Source organism: Terrapene carolina, unplaced genomic scaffold (genome assembly GCF_002925995.2).
Source record: "Terrapene carolina triunguis isolate 2854851 unplaced genomic scaffold, T_m_triunguis-2.0 Scaffold69, whole genome shotgun sequence".
Lineage (NCBI taxonomy): Eukaryota > Metazoa > Chordata > Testudines > Emydidae > Terrapene > Terrapene triunguis.
The window spans coordinates 5,328,561-5,349,910 of record NW_020664420.1 but is presented as its reverse complement, the minus strand read 5'-3'; positions in this window follow the sequence as shown (position 1 = coordinate 5,349,910).

Below are 21,350 nucleotides of genomic sequence, written 5' to 3'. Positions count from 1 at the left end.
CATAGAACAAATTGTCCTATGTAAATTACAAGTTTTCTTGCTGAATGACAGCAGTCCACAAAGATGGGCTAATTCCAAAGGAAGACAAGCAAAGATTATGTCATAACCAGTAACCCGATTTTGATAAGTTTAAATTGCTGTTGAGTTGTGATTGGGTATTTTATAGATCTACCTATATGTCTCCATAATAGTATACAAAGAAATAATACCTAAATATGGTGTGTAACTGTGATTTAAGTTGGGTGAAATTTTAAAACAGAACTATATTTTGTAAAAAAAAATGCAGATTTGGTGACACAAACATTTTTCAAATTTGTGTCAGTTTCACCAAATTGTTTTGGTTTAAAAATAAATAAATAATTAAGTCTGAAAAATATTTAACCATTTTGTTTTGACATTTTCAAAATGAAATGTTTTGATTTTTCAGTTTGAAATGATGTTGTGCATGAAAATTTCCTTTAATTTTATTAAAAAGTAACAAAAATGTTTTAATAAATTCAGAATCAAATAGAAACATTTTGTTGTTGTCAGAACAAAACATTCTGTTTGTGCCAAAATTAACTTAAAAAAAAAATTTTTTTTTGATTTGCCGAAAAAAAATCACTTTCTGTTCAACCTGAAGTCGGGAATTTTTTTTTCTATTTTTCCTTTTTGGAATTGCCAGCAAACTGAAAAATCTGCTACTCGGCCAGCTCTAGTGCTGACACCTTCATTTTCTGTCCACTGCACCTCTATATTGAGAGGACTTGTGCCTGTGTGCAGAGATAGCAAGTGGAGCCATTTTGTTCTCCTGGCTGCTGTAGCCTGTAGTGAGGAGACGCACACACAGTGCTCTCTCATAAAGATATTATTTTTGTGCTTTTTGGTTACTGTTTTTCTTAAACCAAAATAAATAATTGAGACAGAAAGCACAATAATTGTTGGTCTTTGTGGATGAGAAAGGCAGAGAATGATTGTGAATTGGTATGAACGGCTGTAAAATTTGCATTGCCACAGGCTTGAGATGATCACATCACTCCTGAATGACAGAACCAGGGCTGAGTTTATGGAGGTCTCCTCTAACAACTGACAATAAACCTTTATAGCACCCTGCAGCTTCATATTTTTTTTCTTGCACTACATATGTTCATTTTTTGTCCTGAAATTTGTTTTCAGTCCCCATCTGTTATTTCCCATTTGTAGTAATTTAGTTACCATGGAAATGATGACATCATTCATAGGGGTGGAGCTTAGTGCAATGTAAAGCCAATTTCCTATATAGAGTGGTTTGCAATGTATAAAGCTGGTTGGAGAAATGTAGCACTTTATGTGATAGCTTTTCATGTATGTAATAAAATACTTTTGTGTGCGCACCTATCTGTGAGTCAGGCTGTGTGTGTTACATGCATGTTGTATGTATGCATTTGTTACAGATTTGTATGAATTGCACCCCTGACTTATGGCACAAAGAGTCTTTTTCTTGAATCTGTCATGTCTGTCATGTGACAAGTCGGCCTTTGTCTGGACAGGTCCTAGTGCGAGGAACTTTGGAATCATCTGATTGTCAAATGGGTCAGTGAGGGTGGAGAGCTTGTTCCCAGGAGGCGTTAATCTTACATGATTATTGCTATCAAGAATAATGAGAGGTGTGACTGTTAGGGCAGAGACGGTCATGTGGCTTTGTTGTCAGGGAACATGTCTAAGGTCACTTTCCCTGTGTTCTAGGAGGTGGCTTTTGCCTTAGAACTCTGCCACAGAACAAATTACTCACGATCAATGATGGTCCGGAATAACAACAACATAGAAACAAATGTACATGTGCACAACATTTTTCATCCCAACAAACCATACAAATTAGGGGCCATCCTTGCTCACAGTGAGTAGTAACTTAACCTAGGATAACTTTATGGAGCTTTAATGGCAACACTCCTAGAGCAAGCTACTACCCAGTGTTAGCAAAGGTGGTGAAAGCTGGCAGTATATACTGTCCAGTATATAATTCACCACCACTGACATGGAGCCATATCTAGAGGGCTATTGGATTTTGGCAAAGGACTCTAGGACAAACCTTGTTCTTGCAGTAAATGCCATGGGATCTTTCAGATATACATTCAAAACAGATATGAACTTGGAAGCAAGGTCTTATATAATAATGAAATCACCTAAATGCTTATATGCCTGAAGACAGTTTTCATATTCAGTGGGTGCCTGCCTGTTAAACAAAGAATGTTGCCACTCCTGAAATTCTTCACCTTGTTCTGTTTATTTAATCAGGTGTGTGTGTAACTCCTTGACTGCTGCAGGGCAGCATATAAGTCATGAGAATGGTTTTAATGCACTGTTGTAGCCATGTCCGTGTTGGACCCAGGATATCAGAGAGACAAGGTGGGTGAGGCAATATCTTGTATTCGACCAACTTCTGTTAGTGAGAGAGGCAAGTTTTCGAGCTATACAGAGCTCTTCTTCAGGTCTGGGAAAAGTACTCTGTGTTACAGCTAAATACAAAGTGGAACAGATTATTTAGCATAGGTAGTTAGCACATATTCTAAGGGACCATTCAAGGTGGATTGGCCCAAACAGATTCCTGAATTCATGATGCCCATTTCCCTCATAAGAGGGAATAAGGGTACGTCCAGACTACCCGCTGAATCGGAGGGTAGTAATCAATCTATCGGGGATTGATATATCGGGTCTTTTCTAGACATGATATATCGATCACCGAATGCGTTCCCGTCGACTCCGGAATTCCACCAGGGCGAGCAGCAGTAGCGGAGTCGACGGGGGAGCCGCGGCCGTCGATCCCGTGCAGTGAGGACCCGAAGTAAGTCAAAATAAGATACGTCGACTTCAGCTACGCTATTCCTGTAGCTGAAGTTGCGTATCTTACATCACCCCCCCACCCCCTCCAGTGTAGACCAGCCCTAAGAGGTATTTCTCAGCTGTGAGACAGGGCCTGATTCTATTAATCTGTCTTCGGGTTTTATACTTCTACCCATCACCATAATATCTGGGAGCCTTCCACATAAAATTGATAGCAATAATGAAGTCCCCAGTGAACGTCATGGAGTCTGGCTCCTCTCCCATTTTGGGATATAAACTGTGCTTGTTTTGCTTGCTTGGGTCTCTAGGTCGCTTGGTTGATTTGTTTGTTTGAGGGAGGTTTTAGTTTCAAAGGGGGTGTCAATGTTGTGAGTGTCAGTCTTATGATGGAAAGGCTTGAAGGTTTTGCAACATTTCCTAAATATGGGCAGACTCTGAGTTGCCTGGTATCCTCTGGAAGTTCATTCAATATCCCCTTGCCTGACTCTCCTTTGTCTCCTCTCATGCACTTTCTGAACTGCATTGTCCCAGAGGAGAGCCTTGTGACGTTAATGACATGGACTGTGACCGTATAGATCATTGTTGCAACCAAGGTCCTATAGTTGCACCAAATCTTGTACAAAGGAGGTCAAGAAAGGTGTCTATAGAAAGGTTGTAATTTGCTGGTTATGATTATGCTGTCTGTATGTGTGTATCATTTTTGTATTTGAAGTTATGAATATTGGCTATGTATTTGTATCTCAATGTGTTTGATTCTAAGTAGCCTCAGTGAAGCATTTGGTCAACTTCTTGAGAAAGGACTATTCTCAGTAAGTGCCCAATCAAGAAACACTTAACTGACAATGGATTTTGGGAGATGCCAATCCACATCTGAGCTTTCCTAGGAATGTTCAAACTAACAATGGCGTTGGCCTGCAAAAAGCTGAATCATTCATGGACACGTGACTTGCCCAGGTGGCTACAAACTCCATCTTGTTGCTGTGATTTTGCACAGAAGAACAAAAGGGTTTCCACCTACAAGAGAGAGAATATAAAAGGCCCTGGAAGCCCCTCCATTTTCTCTTCAGCTGGCTCAAGAGATGGCCTCTCCACCCCCAAGAGATGCCTAAAAGAAATTGGAACAAAGGACAGTAACTATGGGGGTGTGAGTGACTGCTGGATCCAGACTAGGAGTCCAGTCTGTGAAAGAGCATCTCTGGAGGTGAGATTTCATCTGTAATCAGTTTCCTACTGTATTAGGCTTAGACGTGCGTGTTTTGTTTTATTTTAGTTGGTAACTTACTTTGTTCTGTCTGTTATTGCTTTTGAAACCACTTAAATTCTTCTTTTTATACTTAATAAAATCATTTTTTGCTTATTAATTAACCCAGAGTAAGTAATTAATACCTGGGGGAGCAAACAGCTGTGCATATCTCTCTATCAGTGTTATAGAGGGCAGACAATTTATGAGTTTACTCTGTATAAGCTTTATACAGAGTAAAACGGATTTATTTGGGGTTTGGATCCCATTGGGAGCTGGGTGTCTGGGTGCTAGAGACAGGAGCACTTCTTAAGCTGTTTTCAGTTAAGTCTGCAGCTTTGGGGCGTATGGGTCAGACCCTGGGGCTGTGTTGGAGCAGTCTGGCGTGTCTGGCTCAACAAGGCAGGGTTCTGGAGGCCCAAACTGGCAGAGAAAACATACTCAGAGGTAGTCTCAGCACATCAGGTGACAGTCCCAGAGGGGTCTCTGTGACCGAACCCGTCATAAGCCTATCTTCTAGATGTCGTTTATGGTCACTGATGCCACCACAGGACATGATGATGGTGGAATCTCCATGGCGTAACGAGTGGTCAGCAATGACAGGCATTAATCACTCTCGTCACCGACCCAACCATCTGCCCACCAGGTTTTGACTTGCCAAGACACCTGTGGCCATCCCTGAACCAGTTTCAAACAGGACAGGGCAATTGTGTGGCCAATCTTTTCAAATTGGGTTTCTCTAACAACCCATGATGTAGATGCAGTCAACTTCAGATTATGTTGCATATTCTTGACAAGTGCCCGCTGACCTACTTCGATGGCAGGCAACCGGCTCTTCCCCATCTGCTGACGATACTATAAAATGGCTGGACACACTGCGCATATGCTTATGACAGTAGAAACAAAAAAATAACTGTATGATATTAAATTGTGTTCTGTGAAGAAAGTGGGTGTTCATATAATCACAGACCTCGTATTGTCACCATACACACAAAGGGGAAGAATTAAGGTTGCATGGGCATTTCCTGACTTGTTTAATTGGATAACCTTGATGTTCTCTTACCGTATTGTTGTATGATATATCCATGAATATGAATTGGCTGGTATATATGTTTTGTGTCTGCCTTCTGCTGGCTAGAATCAGAACTGCTCAACAACATGGCATGGGCCTTATTGTAAGAGCTAAAGGAGAATTTGAAGCAGGAGCAGCTAAGTTCTAGCTGGTTAGCATGCATAGGAGAGCAGCAAGTATGATAAGGTGGTGTAGCAGATCGAGCACTCACCTCCACGGCGCCTCCTGCCGGTCGTCCGGGAATTAGCTCTTTCCAGCACTCAGAGCGCCTCTTGCTGGCCAGTGTCTCTCCTGCCTCAGGCCCCCGTGTTCCTCCTGGACTCTGGTGCCCTTACCTTGGGGTGCTGCCCCACAGCCAGGCCCCCACACTCTGGGTCTCCCCTCCCAGAGGAACCCCCGCCCCCTATGCCCACCTTGCCTCAGTGGCTACTGCCAGTCGTCATCTAGCCCCCTTTCTCTGGGACAGACTGCAGTCTGTAATGGCCACTCATCACTGGCCACTCCTCATTGGCAAGGGCGTTGGACCTGCTGCCTTTCTTGGCCCAGCTGTCTCCCTGCAGCCCCAATACCTCCTTTGGCCTTCAGCAAGGCCTCAGCCTGGCGACTCACCAGGCCAGAGCTCCCCAGGTCTGCCTACCCTTCCCCAGGATTGCTCTGCTTCAGGTACCCTGTGCTCCTTCAGGCAGCTAGGTCCTTCCCACTCCAAGGCTGGAGTGAGACTGACCCAGCTCCTCCCTTAGCCCTTATATCAGGGCCGCTGTGGCCCGATTGGGTGTGGTCACAGCTGTGGCTGCTCTTAATCCCTTTTCTAACTGGGTCCCAGTCACAGCCCTCTCCAAGGGCTTTTAACCCCTGCCCTCCTGGAGTGGGGCAGCCACTGTGGATTTGTTACTATATATCTGTCTGTGAACACATGCACACACGCTGATCCACATCTGCTTAGCTATTGGGCTTAAAGTCATCTGGGAACAACACTGCTGAATCTGTTATGCCCAACAATTTAACGGTGCTAGTTTATCGATCGATTTATCATACTTAATATTGTCCTCATTACCATAGTATCTGAGAGCCTCAAAGTCCTTAATATATTTATCCTTACAACACTCCTGAGAGGTAGGGATGAGAGAGTGTTGGTGTTCTGGACATCTTCTTTCAAAACATTGATAATGCTATGGGTTCTTTGAGGGGCATGGGAAGTGTTGACTGTGTATTACATAGCAGAGTATTTTGTACAGATTGCAGCCATCAGTAGCCAGCCATCTGTACAGCTGCACCAGTTCACCCCCTAATGTAGAAGGCAAAGCTGCTACTTGCACTGGCAACGCTCACCCCAGGTTCAAGCAGGGTTGAGGCTCCAGCAGTGCACAGAAGGGCCTACATTAGGTGTATACAAAGGAGTGACCTTCACAACCCCTTGGACAGTCCTTGAATTCTGGACAGTCTTTCCTCTCTGCTGACTGGTTGTTTGCCCCAATGTCTTTCCACCCTTTTCCCTCAACCCCCGACTCTCCTTCATAGCTCTTCACCCAACCCTTCATCCCCTCCTACATGTTTCTGAAATCTATATCCCCTCCCATCTTTCCTCATCCCTTTCTTCCTATTTCAGTTCTCTTGCTCCTACAACTCAGTCCTCCTTTCCCTCTCACATCACCCTAGCTGCTGTAACGTATTAAAAACACACAGAAAAACACTTCCAACTAGTGTGATATTTGTCCACTAGAACCCGAATTGCTGCTATCGTCTGAGGTAACCTGCTTCCCATGCCTGTCACTTGCTCCATATTTAGCAGAGCTGGTTGAAAAATGGATTTTCTGCTCCGTGGCAAAATCTGACATTTCAAAATATGTTTTAATTCTGAATCAGAACAAAAAGACAAAATTGCTTGCAGAACAGAAACTCTGAAATAGGTTGATTTGGAAAATATCAAACACTGAGTTTTGATACTGTTGAAACATTGCGATGTAAAATAGTAAATATAATATATATATATGTAATATTAAAATTCATATTCTAAAATAAAAGTCAAAATGAAATTCATCAAAATGATAAAATTTGAAACACTTAATCTTCCTTATTGAACCAATTTGTTTGACATTTTACTGGTGAACGTTTTCTCAAAATTAACACTTCCCATGAAACGTTTCAAGTTTGCTGAAGCTTCATTTTCCAACAGAAAACTTTACCATCACATTTTTTTGACTAGCTCTAACATTTAGATTGGAAGCACTTTAGGATAGGGACTGTCTCTGCTTGTTTGTGAGTACAGCAGCCAGAACAATGGGCCCCCGATCCTGAAGGGAACCACCAAGGCACTACTGCAATACAAATAATAAATAATTGTATAAGGGAATGGATGGTATTGTCATTTCAGGAGGGCAATGCAACTTCATCTGCCCATGTAGGGCCAGAATTTCAAGAGCACTTCAGGCTCACTTTTAGGTACCAAAGTGTGGGGCCTGATTTTCAAAACAGCTCAGAATGTTGTGTGCAAAACACCTTTAAAAATCTGGCCATTCACATCACAGTTGGAACTGCTGGGTGAGGAGAACTTAATGAGAGCTTTGAAAATCTAGCTCCAAATGTGCATGCAGAAAATTCTGTCATTAGAGGCTAGCTGGGGATGGCCCAAGAGTCACTATTTTATGATCATTATTATTTTCATTACCATTGTGTCTACAGGCCTCAACCAGCATTGTGGCTCCACGGTGCTAGGTGCTGTACAAACACACAGTAAGAGAGAATTCCACCCACAAAGAGTTTTCAATCTGAATGCGCAAGACAGGCAAAGAATAGGAAAAGGGAAGCAGTTTACAAGTGGGGGACTGAGGCACAGAGAAATGAAGTGACTTGCCCAAGGGCACATGGGAAGTCTGTGGCAGAGCTATGAATTGAACTCAGAGCCATAGCCATAATCCTAGACCAATCCATGTGACATCACGCCCCCCCGATGGTACTGCCAGCACCAAGAACTCAAATGTCAGAGCAGAGAAACCCACAACGACCTATCAGATTTATTCCCAACTACTTGCAAAATCCATTCCCCATGGACATGCCATGTATATACATTATGGCACCATTGCTTGTCGGCAGAGAAGAGCACACATATAAAAAAATACCCTGACAGTAACTGGTGCGGGACTCCCTCTTTAATCATGTTCAGGCTCATACAACATCACCACCTCTGTCAGTGTTCAAATCTCTTCTGATTTTTCTCAGTGCCCTTCCCAGTCCTTTCCCTCCCCTCCCCATAGCCCAATCTGTGACCCTGGGTAACCCAGCTCACTTTACACCTTGGCCCAATGACAACCAGAGGAGTGGAGGGTGGAATATGATAACCTTCTACATGGATATCACAAGTGAAAACAGGGAGGGTGGACCAAGAGGAGAAAGCAGCTGGGGAAATGAGATGGAACAGTGCAAAGGAAAGTTTAGACTGACTATCAAGATAAAATTACTCACAGGGCATTCTCTTAGACAGCAAGATGCATTAGGTCTCAATTACTGACAATGCAATTGATTTAACTATACAGTTACTGACAGCAATACAGCTACTGGATTGTCAAATCGTCTCCCAAAGAAAGTGGTAGCAGTCTGATCCCAGAAGACATTTAAAACCGAACAGGAAAAATCACTTTGAAACATACAATTGGGGCTAATCCTGTCTCGCCAGTTGGGGGATACAAAAGATGGGTAATTTCCAAGATGGCATTGCACTGGACTGTTACACCCAATAAGTCCTACATTGTTGCAAGATCCTGGGCAAAATCTTCAAAAGCGCCTAAGTGACTTAGCGGCTGTCATGTTCCTGTACCAGGTACGGACTAGCTACACAGCTTGCTTACACACACCAGATGTGTTCATCATAAGCTCCTTTAATGCTCTTCCAGGTATACCTGAAGTTCATTCAAATAAGGTATTTTACATACAATGCTACCTAGTTGCTGAACAATATACTACAGATTAGTATCCTGTTACATCTCCTCATTTAAGTTCTACATTCCTTCCTTCCACCTACAATATTTACACTATCACACTGTTTTTGAGTTTCACTATTAAGTAGGGTTACCATATTTCAACACTGAAAAAAGAGGACACTCCACAAGGGCCCCGCCCCCGCCCCAACTCCGCCCCTTCCCCTTCCCCATTCCAACCCCTTCTCCAAAGTTCCTGCCCCAACTCCGCCCCCTCCCCTGAGCACCCCGCATTCCCCCTCCTCCCTCCTGCCCTCCAGGCTCCGGCTGCTGCTGCGCTGGGGAAGTTGCTTCAGCCCCCGCCGTGGTGGAGAGCGGTGGGAGCCGGGAAAGTTGGATCCTGAGGAGGAGGCAGCTGCGTGCTCGGATGCTGCCCGCCGCCTCTGTGCCCCGGCAGATCGTGGGAGTTGTAAGTTTTGCTGCAGCCACTCGTACTCGGGGTCCCCTTACCATGCCTCCCTATTTTCCCAGACATGTTTGGCTTTTTGGAAATTCCTCCCGGACAGTGATTTGAGGACCAAAAAGCCGGACATGTCCGGGAAAATCCGGACGTATGATAACCCTACTATTAAGTGTCTCTGAACCGTACTGCTTTTCACAACCTTAATGCATAACAACTTGGTCATTGGGCTGTCCATTAGTTGCAACAATTGGCTGTGGTCAGTTTGATATCCTTGAGTCTTCTTATTCTGCATCTGCCATCTGTAGAGTTTGCTCTGTTGACTGTTCTTTCTGAGGAACAAACTGTAGATGTCGACAGTTGCTGTTTAACTCTGCACTGTTGGTCTCAATCACACATGATCTGGGCACAGAATTTTTTTGCTTTATGACAGCTGGAGTTGTGGATCCTTTTTCTCCATCCAGTTTGACAGGATTGTGGTCACCAGGTTCTAGATGTGGCAGTTCATCTGTTGTAAAAGTGTTTGTAATCTCTTTTAGCCTTTTTATCTGATTTGGCTACTCTCTTCATGTCTGTTTACTTTGAAGACAGATACTTTTCCAAAGTTGGCACAGTGCTTCTGAGTTATCGTCCCATCAGGAGTTGTGTTGACTATAGCCAGTAGTCACTATTGGTGTTAATCTGTAACTCTGAAGAGCAACGAATGGATCATCCTGCTGTAGGATTTACTCGGCTTCTGTACAGCTCTATCAGCCACTCCATTTGCTTGTGAGTAACGTTGGCTGCTATTTATGGGATCAAAATCATATTTTGTTCAGAATGACTTAAATCACGCTGCAGTGAATTGTGATCCGTTGTCGCTCATTAGTTGTTCTAGAATACCAAAGCAAGTAAAGTGCATTTCAGTTTCTTGATAACACTATGACATGTTTTGTTTTTCAAGTACATTACTAGTATATACCTAGAAAAATAGTCCACAACGACCAGGTAATGATGTCCTCTGAATTCACATAAATCTGTAGCTGGTCTTTTCCAAGGTCTGTCTGGTAAAGATGTTGTTATTAAAGGTTCTTTGTGTTGTGTTGGTCTATTAATTCCGCAGTGTTCACATGCAGATACTTTATTCTTTATGTCTTTGCTGATACTCGGCCACCTCACTGACTGGTTGGTCCATTCATGGTGTTTTGTTAATCCCTGAAGTCCTTCATGGAAGAGGTTTAGGATTTCTTCTCTCATTTTGTTTGAAATTATAATGCAATTGCCTTTAACCATGAGTCCATATGACTCCTTGTTCACACACCACAAAGTAGTGTCTTGCAACTTCCTCAGTGTCCGTTAGATACTTCGGCTAGCCGCCCCTAATATAGCTTAGAACGTCCTGAAGCTGTGTGTCTGGTGAGAATGCCTTTTGTAGCTGGAGTAGGCTTTTTCCTGACTCTGGTCTGAATGTATCCACAGCATCTATATATGTCTTTATGTCATCTTTGGGCTCATGGGTAGTTGAGTGCAATGCTATGCTCCATGACAGAGCATCTGCTATTACTAGATATCTCCCAGGATCATATTTAGCAATTGGGTTAAATCACATTAACCTTAGCAATAGACCTTGGCATCATAGCGGTGCTGGATCTAGGTCTTTTCCACTGATGAAGGTTATAAAGCGGTTTATAGTCTGTTATCAGTGTAAACAAATCCAGTCCACACAGATATCTGTAAAAGTTCTCACATGCTCATACGCTTGCCAGGCACCCCTTTTAAGAGTGTGCATATCGATTTTCTGCTTCTGTAAGTGTTCGAGAGCAAAACACAACTGGCTTCCACTCAGAGCTGTGTTGTTGCAACACTACAACACCTGGGCCATAGCTGCTTGTATCCACACTGACCATTGTGGGTTTGCTCACATCCTAGGACTTGAGAACTGGAGCTGTTGAGACTATTTCTTTACTTTTTTGAGTTGGCCCCCATAGCCAAGATGTGTTGAACATTAATAGTTCATTTAGTAGTTTTGTCACTGTAGAAAGGTCCTGTAGGTATTGACCAAGTTACCATCCCCAGCATACGTCCAGCTCTGGTACATTAGTTGGTGCTTTCAATTCTCAAATTGCTTTTATTTTCTCGGGGTTAGGACTAATTCTAATATTTGTTTATTGTCTGTCCCAAAAACTCAATTTGCGAGAGGTGGAAAATACATTTTTACTCATTTAGCTTCAGTCCAGACTGACTGATTAGGCTTAGGACTTCACTGAGAGCTTTGTTGCGTTCTTCCATTGAAGATCCATATATCAGAATACCATGACAACTACAATTCCAGTTGTGTTCGTTAATAATTCTGCTGTCTTTCTTTGGAAAACGTACAGTGCTCTGGTAATCACAAAAGTTAATCTTTGAAAGCAAAATCTCCTAAAGGATGTGATAAAAATACTCAGGTTAGCACTTTCTTTGGCTAAAGGAAAGTGCCAGAATCCACTAGAGGCATCCAGCTTGTACAATACTGTAGCTCTTTTCACTTTGCGGAGGAAGTCATACAGTGTTGGGAGGATATATTTGTCTCTCACAACTGCTTCAATAAGTCTTTTAAGATCCACACAGATTCATATTTTTCCATTTTTCTTTATAATCAGTATCACCGGGGCACACCATGCTGTTGGCTCAGAGATTTTTTCGATTATGCCAGTGCGCTCCATTCTCTCTAACTCAGTTTCCACTTTATGAAGTAATGGGATATGAGTCTTGTGAGGTGCATGTATGGTTCAGCATTGTCTCTTAAGGTTATTTGTACTGGATATCTTTTCAAAAGTCCAGTATCACCAAATAGTCCATCAAATTCTTCCACCTTTCTCATTAGGCTCATCATGGCTACCATGCTGTGGTTGAGGAGACTGTTGGTGTGTGGTCCTTTGATCACATACACTCTAAATGCATAATTTTTGTTTTTGAAAGTTGTTTCTATGGTGAACTGGCCCATGCAGCTCAGAATACCCCCAGGACTAATCAAAGCTGTGTCAAGTGACTTCAGCTCTGGATTGGTTGAAGGTGATTATAAATCCCTTATAAGATGAATGTGGCATCAGCTCTTGAGTCATTTTTAAAGCCCACAGTCTTGCCAGTTTCACTCTCCAGGCAAACTCTATATCATCATAAGTGATAGATCCCAGACGTAATGACTCTTGATTGTTCGTAATATGAGTGAACTCCCTGACTGCTTTGGTGCAACAAACAGCTGCAAAATGTCCATATTTCATGCATTTATTACACTGTGTGCCTCTGGCTGGACATGTGTCATCTCTTGGGATAAGACTTTTCCCACACCTTGTGCATGTAAGCTGGAATTGTCCATCTTAGCCTAGGAATTCTCTCTTCTTGCCTCTGGAGTTTTATGATAATGACTTAACACTCAAGTGTCTGTTTACAGTTTCAAAGATAGTTTTAGGTTTTTCAAGTTTGTCAAGTTGTTCTAGGTTTTGCTGTCTCACCAGCTCAGACTGCTTTGCTCTCTGTAGAGCTGTGGCTAGTGTTAAATCTCTCTTCAGCTGTAGCAGCTGTGAAAGGCTTTATCTATTAACCAGTAACCAGCCTGTCTCTGATATTTTCATGTTTTGCATTCTCAAAACCAGTTTTCAGCCAATATATGCAGAGCACTTATAAAACTTTCAACATTCCCCCCTGGTTCTTGAATTCTCTGGTGGAACCAGGCTCTTTCATAAACCACATTTATCTGAGGTATGAAGTAGGCATCAAACATAGCCAGAACCCTTTCATAGTCATCTTTGTGACTATCTTCAGTAAAGTCAAAGAATGTAAAGATATGTTTAGCTTCCTTTCCCATAGCATAAATTAATGAAGATACTTGATCATCATCAGTTTCCTTATGGAACTTGGTAGCAATGCAAAATCTTGATTCCATCTGTCCATTCCGAAGGTTTGTCAAAGCTGAAGTTCTCTGGGGCAGTGGTTCTCAACCTTTCAAGAGTACAGTACCCATTTCAGGAGTCTGACTTGTCTTGTGTACCCCCAAGTTTCACCTCACTTAAAAACTACTTGCTTACAAAATCAGACATAAAAATACAAAGGTGTCACAGCACACTATTCCTGAAAAATTGCTTCCTTTCTCATTTTTACATATAATTATAAAATAAATCAACTGGAATATAAATATTGTACTTATATTTCAGTGTGTGGTATATAGAGCAGTATAAACAAGTCACTGCCGGTATGAAATTTTAGTTTGTACTGACTTCGCTGGAGCTTTTTATGTAGCCCATGGTAAAGTTAGGCAAATATCTAAATGAGTTGATGTACCCACTGGAAGACCTCTAAATATCCAGAGGGGTACACGTACCCCTGGTTGAGAACCACTGCTGCTCTGGGGCATGAAAGAGTGGCATGTTAATGAGATCCTGCAACCTTTGTTGTTGTTTTCCTTCTATCTGCAACCTTGTTGCTGTTTTCTTTCTGTCTCTGTTGTTAGTTTACTTCTGACACCGTGTCATGTTCCTGTACCAGATATGGACTGGCTACAGAGATTGCTTATACACACCAGATTTGTTCACTATAGATTCCTTTAGTGCGCTGTCCAGGCACAGCTGAGGTTCATTTAAATAAGGTATTTTACACACAGGGCCCCATAGTGGCTGAGCAGTAGAATACAGATGAGCATTCCATTACAGGAGCCTAAATCACATTTTCAAAAGTAACTTAGGGGCCTAAATCACATTGACTTCCACAGGACTACACTAATGCAAACTAGGAACCTTTTAGTTTGCACTGCGGTGCCCACATGGGGGAGTTACAGCATAGCACTTTGGTGTGCACTACTATTAGGGTTACCATTCGTCCGGATTCTGCCGGACATGTCCGGCTTTTTTGATTTAAAAATAGCGTCCGGGGGGAATTTGTAAATGTCCGGATTTCCCCCCCATGCAGAGCGCGCACGGCTTACAGGGCAGCCGGCCGGATCGTGCCACTCGCACGGGGCTCTGACAGCCAGAGCCCCTCCTCCACTTCCCGCTCCTCTCCCCTGCAACGTGAGACCACTCCCCTCCTCTCTCTCCCTCCCTGCATTCACAGATCACCGGCCGGTCGTTCGCCTCGGGCCTCTGGCACTCTGGAGCTCCTCCCTCTGCTCCCCCCTCCCCTGCTGCCGAGCGCTCTGCTCTGCAGCACTCTGTTCTGAGCGGCACGGTAAGGGGGTCAGGGGGTCGGAGAAGGGGCAGGGAGGTTCTGGAGGGGGCAGTCAAGAGACAGGGAGCAGGGGGAGGGTTGGATGGGTCGGGAGTTCGGGGGGGGGCTGTCTGGGGGTTGGGAGTGTAAGGTTTTGGGCAGTCAGGGTACAGGTAGGGGGTAGGGTCCTAGGGGGGCAGTTAGGGTGGGGGGGTCTCAGGAGGGGGCAGTTAGGGGACAAGGAACAGGGAGGCTTAGGTAGGGGGTGGGGTTCTGGAGGGCAGTTAGGAGCAGGGGTCCCAGGAGGGGGCAGTCAGGGGACAAGGAGTGGGGGGGAGGGTTGGGGGTTCTGAGGGGGGCGGGAAGTGGGAGGGAGTGGAAGGGGCAGGGGCGGGGCTAGGGCACGACGGGGGCGAGGCTAGGGCGGGGCTCCTCCCGTCCTCTTTTTTGATTGTTGAAATATGGTAACCCTAACTGCTATTCACACCCCCATAGTCTGAACTGCCGGGCTATGTAGACATGCCCTTAAGCTTCTAAGTAATTTCTGAATGACCTAGGCTTCTAAGTCATTTAGGTACTTTAAAAGAGTGTACTCCCTGACCACGCATCTGAGTTAACATATGTTGCCACCAAATACAATATATCGTCAATGCACAAAGAAGTTAGCAGGAAACAAGCATTCTGCTCTGAATCACCATGTAACTGCCACAAGCCTGAATACTATAGAAATCCAGCGCATCAAGGGTATTATTGCAATTTGCATAAGAAGAAAACACAGTGATTAAAAGTTATGCAAGAAAGCTATCGTTCAGTTGTCAGCTCTGCAAGCATATTCCAGTGATGTCTTTCCAACTACTTCATAATAATCTCTGTAAGTTCTTGCTAAGGGCTCCATTGAAGTAACCTGTCATTTACTCTGTTTCAGCAATTCATCTCAAAGAGCTGCACCAGCTGTGATCACTTGGAGTTGGAGCTGCTGTGTTCCAAGGCAGTGCTACAGATGCAGAAAGAATATACAATTCAGAGAGTCTTGGGTGTCTAGAGAGAGAGGTCGGATTTGCACTGTCCATGCTGTCCTACCATCACTGCAGGGAAAAAATGGCATCTATAATATAAAGCACAAGCTCATTCATTCTCTAGTCGACTTTTCACATACAAAACAGAGACATGGAGCATATAACTGCTAGGAATGGGTCAATATTCCATAAGAAGATGCTCTTCAGTCGTGCTCTCTGTCCAAACAGCAGCTGTCTATATTGCCTTACTTGTCCGCTCGCAATGATGATTATGGTGAATACTGACCTGGAAGTGGAACCAGGAATAAGTCAAGAGAAAAAGCAGGGATTGAGAACTCTTGGTCGATATCGGCAACTCTGCTACTTTGTCGTCTGTGTGAGCAAATCCCTTAAACGCCCCGTGCCTCAGTTTCCCGATCTGTAAAATGGTGATAATACCGACCTCAAAAAGGTGTTGTGAGATTCAGTTCATCAATACCTGGGAAGTGCTTTGGGATCTTGGGATGAAAGGCACAATGTAAAGCTATGTCTACGCTACAGTTTGTACAGTTCTACACAGTTTTTACTACAGCTGAGCAAAAACTCTAGAGGTTCATTTGTAGGGGAATTGCTCACGCAGCCCTATTTTTAAAGTTTGATTTGTGCCATAGGCTTTGCTTTCAGTTTTAGGTTAAACCCTCCTCACCTCCCCAACCCAACACACAAATCTCAAAACAAAACTCAGCCAAAGTGGCGGAGTTCCAGTTGCCTGCATGGTGACTCATGCAGAACTGCCCATTGGCCCAGTTTTAGGTCATGACAAGCTCCTTGGTGGAGTTGGCCTACAGGGTTGGATTTGCGGGATAATCCCAAATCACCTGGTTTCTGTTATCATTCTGAAAGCTTCACATGGCTCTAATATGAACTGTGGTTACAGGTTCTTGCAGCACCCGAGCCTTGTGAACTTCAGTGCTCCTAAGCCACAAGGTTTGGCTTCTGATCAAACCCCCAACTTCCCTGGAATATTTGGATCCACGGTTTCCATTTGGCCTGTTGTGTAGATTAAGTCACCCATGAAGTGACCCATGAAGACAAGGCTTCCCATCATTCAAGAGTGGTTTTGAATCCAAGGTTTTCTCCATGCCCATCTCTAACAGAAACATTATCCTTAGCATTGCAGCAGGGCCTGGAAGCCCCCATTGTGCTGTGAGTTGATAGAAAACCTCTGAGCCAAAGAGCCTTACAGTCTATGTAGACAAGACATAAAAAAAGAAGTATTCCGCCACTCCATTTTACAGATAGGTTAAATGACTATCCCAAGGTCACACAGGCAGTCTGTTGCAGAGATGAGAACTGAATCCAAATCTCCTGAGCCCCAGTCCGGTGCCTTAACTCCCAGACCATCCCTCTTCTCTGTTAAACATCACACACTCTGTGTCGGTCACATCTGTACCCTTTGCTTTGCCACAGCCATGGAACAGAGACCAAAAAGCCTCCCCCGTTTGAAGAGTAAATGCTCACAGGAATTCTCGGCTGTGACCCTTGTTTCACCTGCAGTGATACACTCAGCCACTCATTTTGACTTGGTTTGAGAGGACTAAGCACACTGATTAGCTGTTTCCATTGAAAATCTCCTTAAAGTGGCCCTTACTTGATTTGACCTTGTCTCAAGTACAGAAAGGGAGCAAAGTGAAGATGGCCCTTGACACACTAATTAATCACTTGCCTCTGTTAACGGTTCCTCTGTCAAAGTTATTAAGTGACAGCATCCAAGGGTAAATAGGGTACAGCGTAAAGAAGCTTACAGTGCCATCTGTCCTACCTTACTCAGGTGCTTTTGCCCTTTGCAGATGATACCTCGGTCTTATTGTTTTTTCCAGAAAGAAATTTGCATTAAATATCACCACAATCCACAGCTGAGTAATTGTGCCTTAGCAAGGAGAATGTCATAGGCCTGGTCTACACTACGGGATTAATTCGGATTTAGCAGCGTTAATTCGAATTAACCCTTCACCCGTCCACACAACAGAGCCATTTAGTTCGAATTAAAGGGCGCTTTAAATCGATTTCTATACTCCACCTCGACGAGTGGAGTAGAGCCAAAATCGATTTTGTTAATTCGAATTAGGGTTAGTGTGGCCGCCACCACCGAATTAATGTGGTTAAAATTAATGGGGTAGTGTGGCCGCACACCACCGAATTAATGTGGTTAAAAACCGAATTAATGTGCTTAGTGTGGACGCGCACAGTCGAATTTATACAACCTGTTTCCCAAATTCGAATTATCTAAATTCGGATTAATCCCGTAGTGTAGACATACCCTGAGAGGGCAGAAATGGCAGGCAAATACACAGCTATTAGTTGAATATCAGAAGGAGCAGTTTACTTGTACATGCCCCTAATCATTCTTCAGGTGTTACAGTGGATGAAAATAAAAAAAAATGTTCCATACAAGAACAAAATACTAGGAAGAGCCACCAACTACATTTTCCCACCTGGTACTGCGACTATTGTACGGATTAGTTAAGAGTGAATCTCTAAATCTCAGTGTCCTGGTGCTGTGATTTTCCCACATGCAAAGAGACAACCCGTACTTTCAATCTTTTAGTTTAGGCGAAGGAAAAGAACAAAGAGAGAAAAACGGAAAGACTTTAGGCTCCTCCAGATTATTGGGATCAATACAGGGATGACTGAGTGGGGTTTAGTGGCCTTGATGTCCAGGAGGTCAAATTAGGTGATCTGGGATGGGCCCTTTTGGCCTTAAACTCTATGCCTGGGAGAGTGCCAGGGCCGCAGGGAGTAAACTGCTACTCGAGGTGAGTCAGAGTGGGAGAATCTGGGGCCCGGTGGTTATTTGAATCTTATCTAAATGTATACAAAGTTTGGACCAGGTGTGACAGACATCCCAACTCCCATCTAGTAGCACCTCACGCTCCACAAGTAGTTCCATGCACATCAGTGGTAGCATCTTTGGAGTGAGGGACATAGGCGTTGACTCCGGGGCAGGAGCACGCACGGAAAAAAAATAGTTGGTGCTCAGCACCCACTGGCAGCCCCAAGGGTCAGCGCCTCCCCCTCTTCCCCATGCCTGCCACCTGCCAGCGGCCCCGCCGATCAGCTCCTCCTCCTCCCTCCCAGTGCCTCCTGCCTGCCGTAGATCAGCTGTTCCGCTGTGTGCAGGAGGCACTGGGGCGGGAGGGGGAGGAGCGGGGTCAGGAAGAGGTAGGGGAGGGGGCGAAAGAGGTGGGAGCAGGGTAGGGGTGGGGCCTTGGGGGAAGGGGTAGAGTGGGGGTGGGGTCTGAGGCAGAGCAGGGGTCAAGCACCCCCCCAGCAATTTGGTAAGTTAGCACCTATGATTCAATGGGAGTTAAGGAGATCAGAAACTTGCCCTCTCAGTACCTCCCCTTTCTCACTTTCATCTCCTTCATGTCCTGTTTTTCTCTCCTCCTTCTTCCAACCCACACAAAACCTTCTCTTCCTACAACTTCCCGGAGCCTCCTGCTGCCCTCCTTTCCTGTATGATCACTTCTCCTTAGGATCCCCTGAAGATGATCAGGCTGTGTCCTTATCCTACTGTAAAACAAGAGGAAGGTGACAGCAAGCCATGCTTCAGGACTTCTCAAGATGATCTTTGGGTAATCCTTCTGTTAAAGGACTGCTGGCTGTTGCAGACACACACTATCAAAACAGATGTCTGTATACACATAGATAGTTAATAGAAAAGGTGCCCAGAGATGGCACTCAAGTATATGCAACATAGTTTCCAGGTTTTGAAGGACCAATCAAACTCCTTGTTGTGCACTGCAAATGGCTTCTTGTGTGCAGCTCTTCACACTGATGACATGTATGGCATTCAAACACTCATGCTTTATTGCTGCAGTTAACCAACAGATGCATTTGAAGAGCAGCACTGGTATCAATTATTGATAACTATAGTGCACTCGGAAAGATGCATCGACACAATATAGAACCATAGGACTGGAAGGGACCTCAAGAGGTCATCTAGTCCAGTCTCCTGCACTCACAGCAGGACTAAGTATTATCTAGACCAGGGGTCTCAAACACGTGGCCCGCGGGGTTATTTTCTGCAGCCTGTGAGCTCCTCGCGGGCCCTTCCCCAGCATTTACCTAGAGCGGCTCCGGCCCGATGCGCACCGGGGGCAGGGCAGGCTCCCTGCCTGCCGGCCCTGCCCCCGCGCTGCTCCGAAAAGCGGACAGAACCTGTGGAAAAAGGGGTGCAGGGGTGTGTGTGGCTGTTGCTTCAGGCACCGCCCCCAGCAGCTCCCATTGGCTGGGAATGGGCCACGTGTTTGAGATCCCTGAGGTAGATCCTGAGCATGTGGGCAAGACGTGCCCAACAGAAACATGGGAAAGAATTCTCTGTAATTACTCGGGGCCCTCCCCATCTAACTATTCTGTCTGAATAATTTAGCTATGTATTGAATGTGTTTGTGTGCTTTTAGGCCCTGATCCAGTGACTCGTTTAAGCACATGCTGAATATTGAGTGCTTTGCTGGATTGGGGCTTGAGTGAGGGTAGGATTTGCAAGTCCTTATTAACTTGGACTGCACAGTTTACTCTTTTTTTAAATTTAATAATCTGTCTTGTCCATTTGACTTTTTTTTAAAAAACAGTTTAAATAATGTCTTAATTTATCTATAGAAGAAAAAGTATTCGTAAAACATTAATTCCAAAACTAGTTAAGATTGCTGTACAATAGCATAGTTTACCCATCGCTTTACAAAACCCAAGCACTTGAAAAGCAAAAATTGTAGGTAGACCTCAAATCTTGCATTATGTATGAAAACACATTCTAATCAAGTGTAAAGAACTTCATATATCATCCCAGCATAAATACTGATTAGAAGATCAGTTCTCAAAATGGAATTATAAATCAGACTAAAAATGTATTTCTGTACATTGTCATATATTGAACAGCCTCAAATGTAAGTTAATTCATATATTTTCCCTCATAAATTGATACTTTTCCTCCTAAAACACTATTAAAATTTTCACCTTCCTGATGTCAGCTTGTTCTATGAAGGTAATTGTTAATGCTAACAGGCATTCTTTGTCACACAATTAAATTAATATGCAGCAGGTTTAATACAAACAAGACAGAGTATTTTTTTTATCCACACAACCCACAATTAACTTGTGGAACTCATTGCCATGGGGTATTGTGATGACCAAAAATATAACTGGATACAATTTAGATAAGTTCAAGGAGGATAGGTCCATCAATGGCTACCAGCCAAGAGGGTCTGGGGTACAGCGCCATGCTCGGGGACTGCCTCTGACTGCTAGTAGCTGGGGAGGGGAGGAGGAGTGGATCACTCAAACTGCCCTGTTCTGTACACTCACACTGAAGTGCCAGTATTGGCAACTGTTGGAGACAGGCTACTGGGCTAGATGGACCATTGGTGTGACCAGTATGGTAGTTTTTATGTAAATCATCACCATATACTCATCTGTTAGTTATGAAAAAATGGTTCCTTTGTATCTTTAGCCATGTAGTAACTGTGTCAAAGATTGTATACAATTAGAAAATGTTTGCATGGATATTGTGTGAAACTTGAAAGTAAAAGTTTAAGCCAAGATCTTCAAAAGTGACTAGTGGTTTGTGCCTCAATTTTTTGGGTGCTCCAATTGCGACATACTAAGGTCCAAATTCATCAAGTCACTTATGTCCCTCGTTTTTCCTTAATTACAT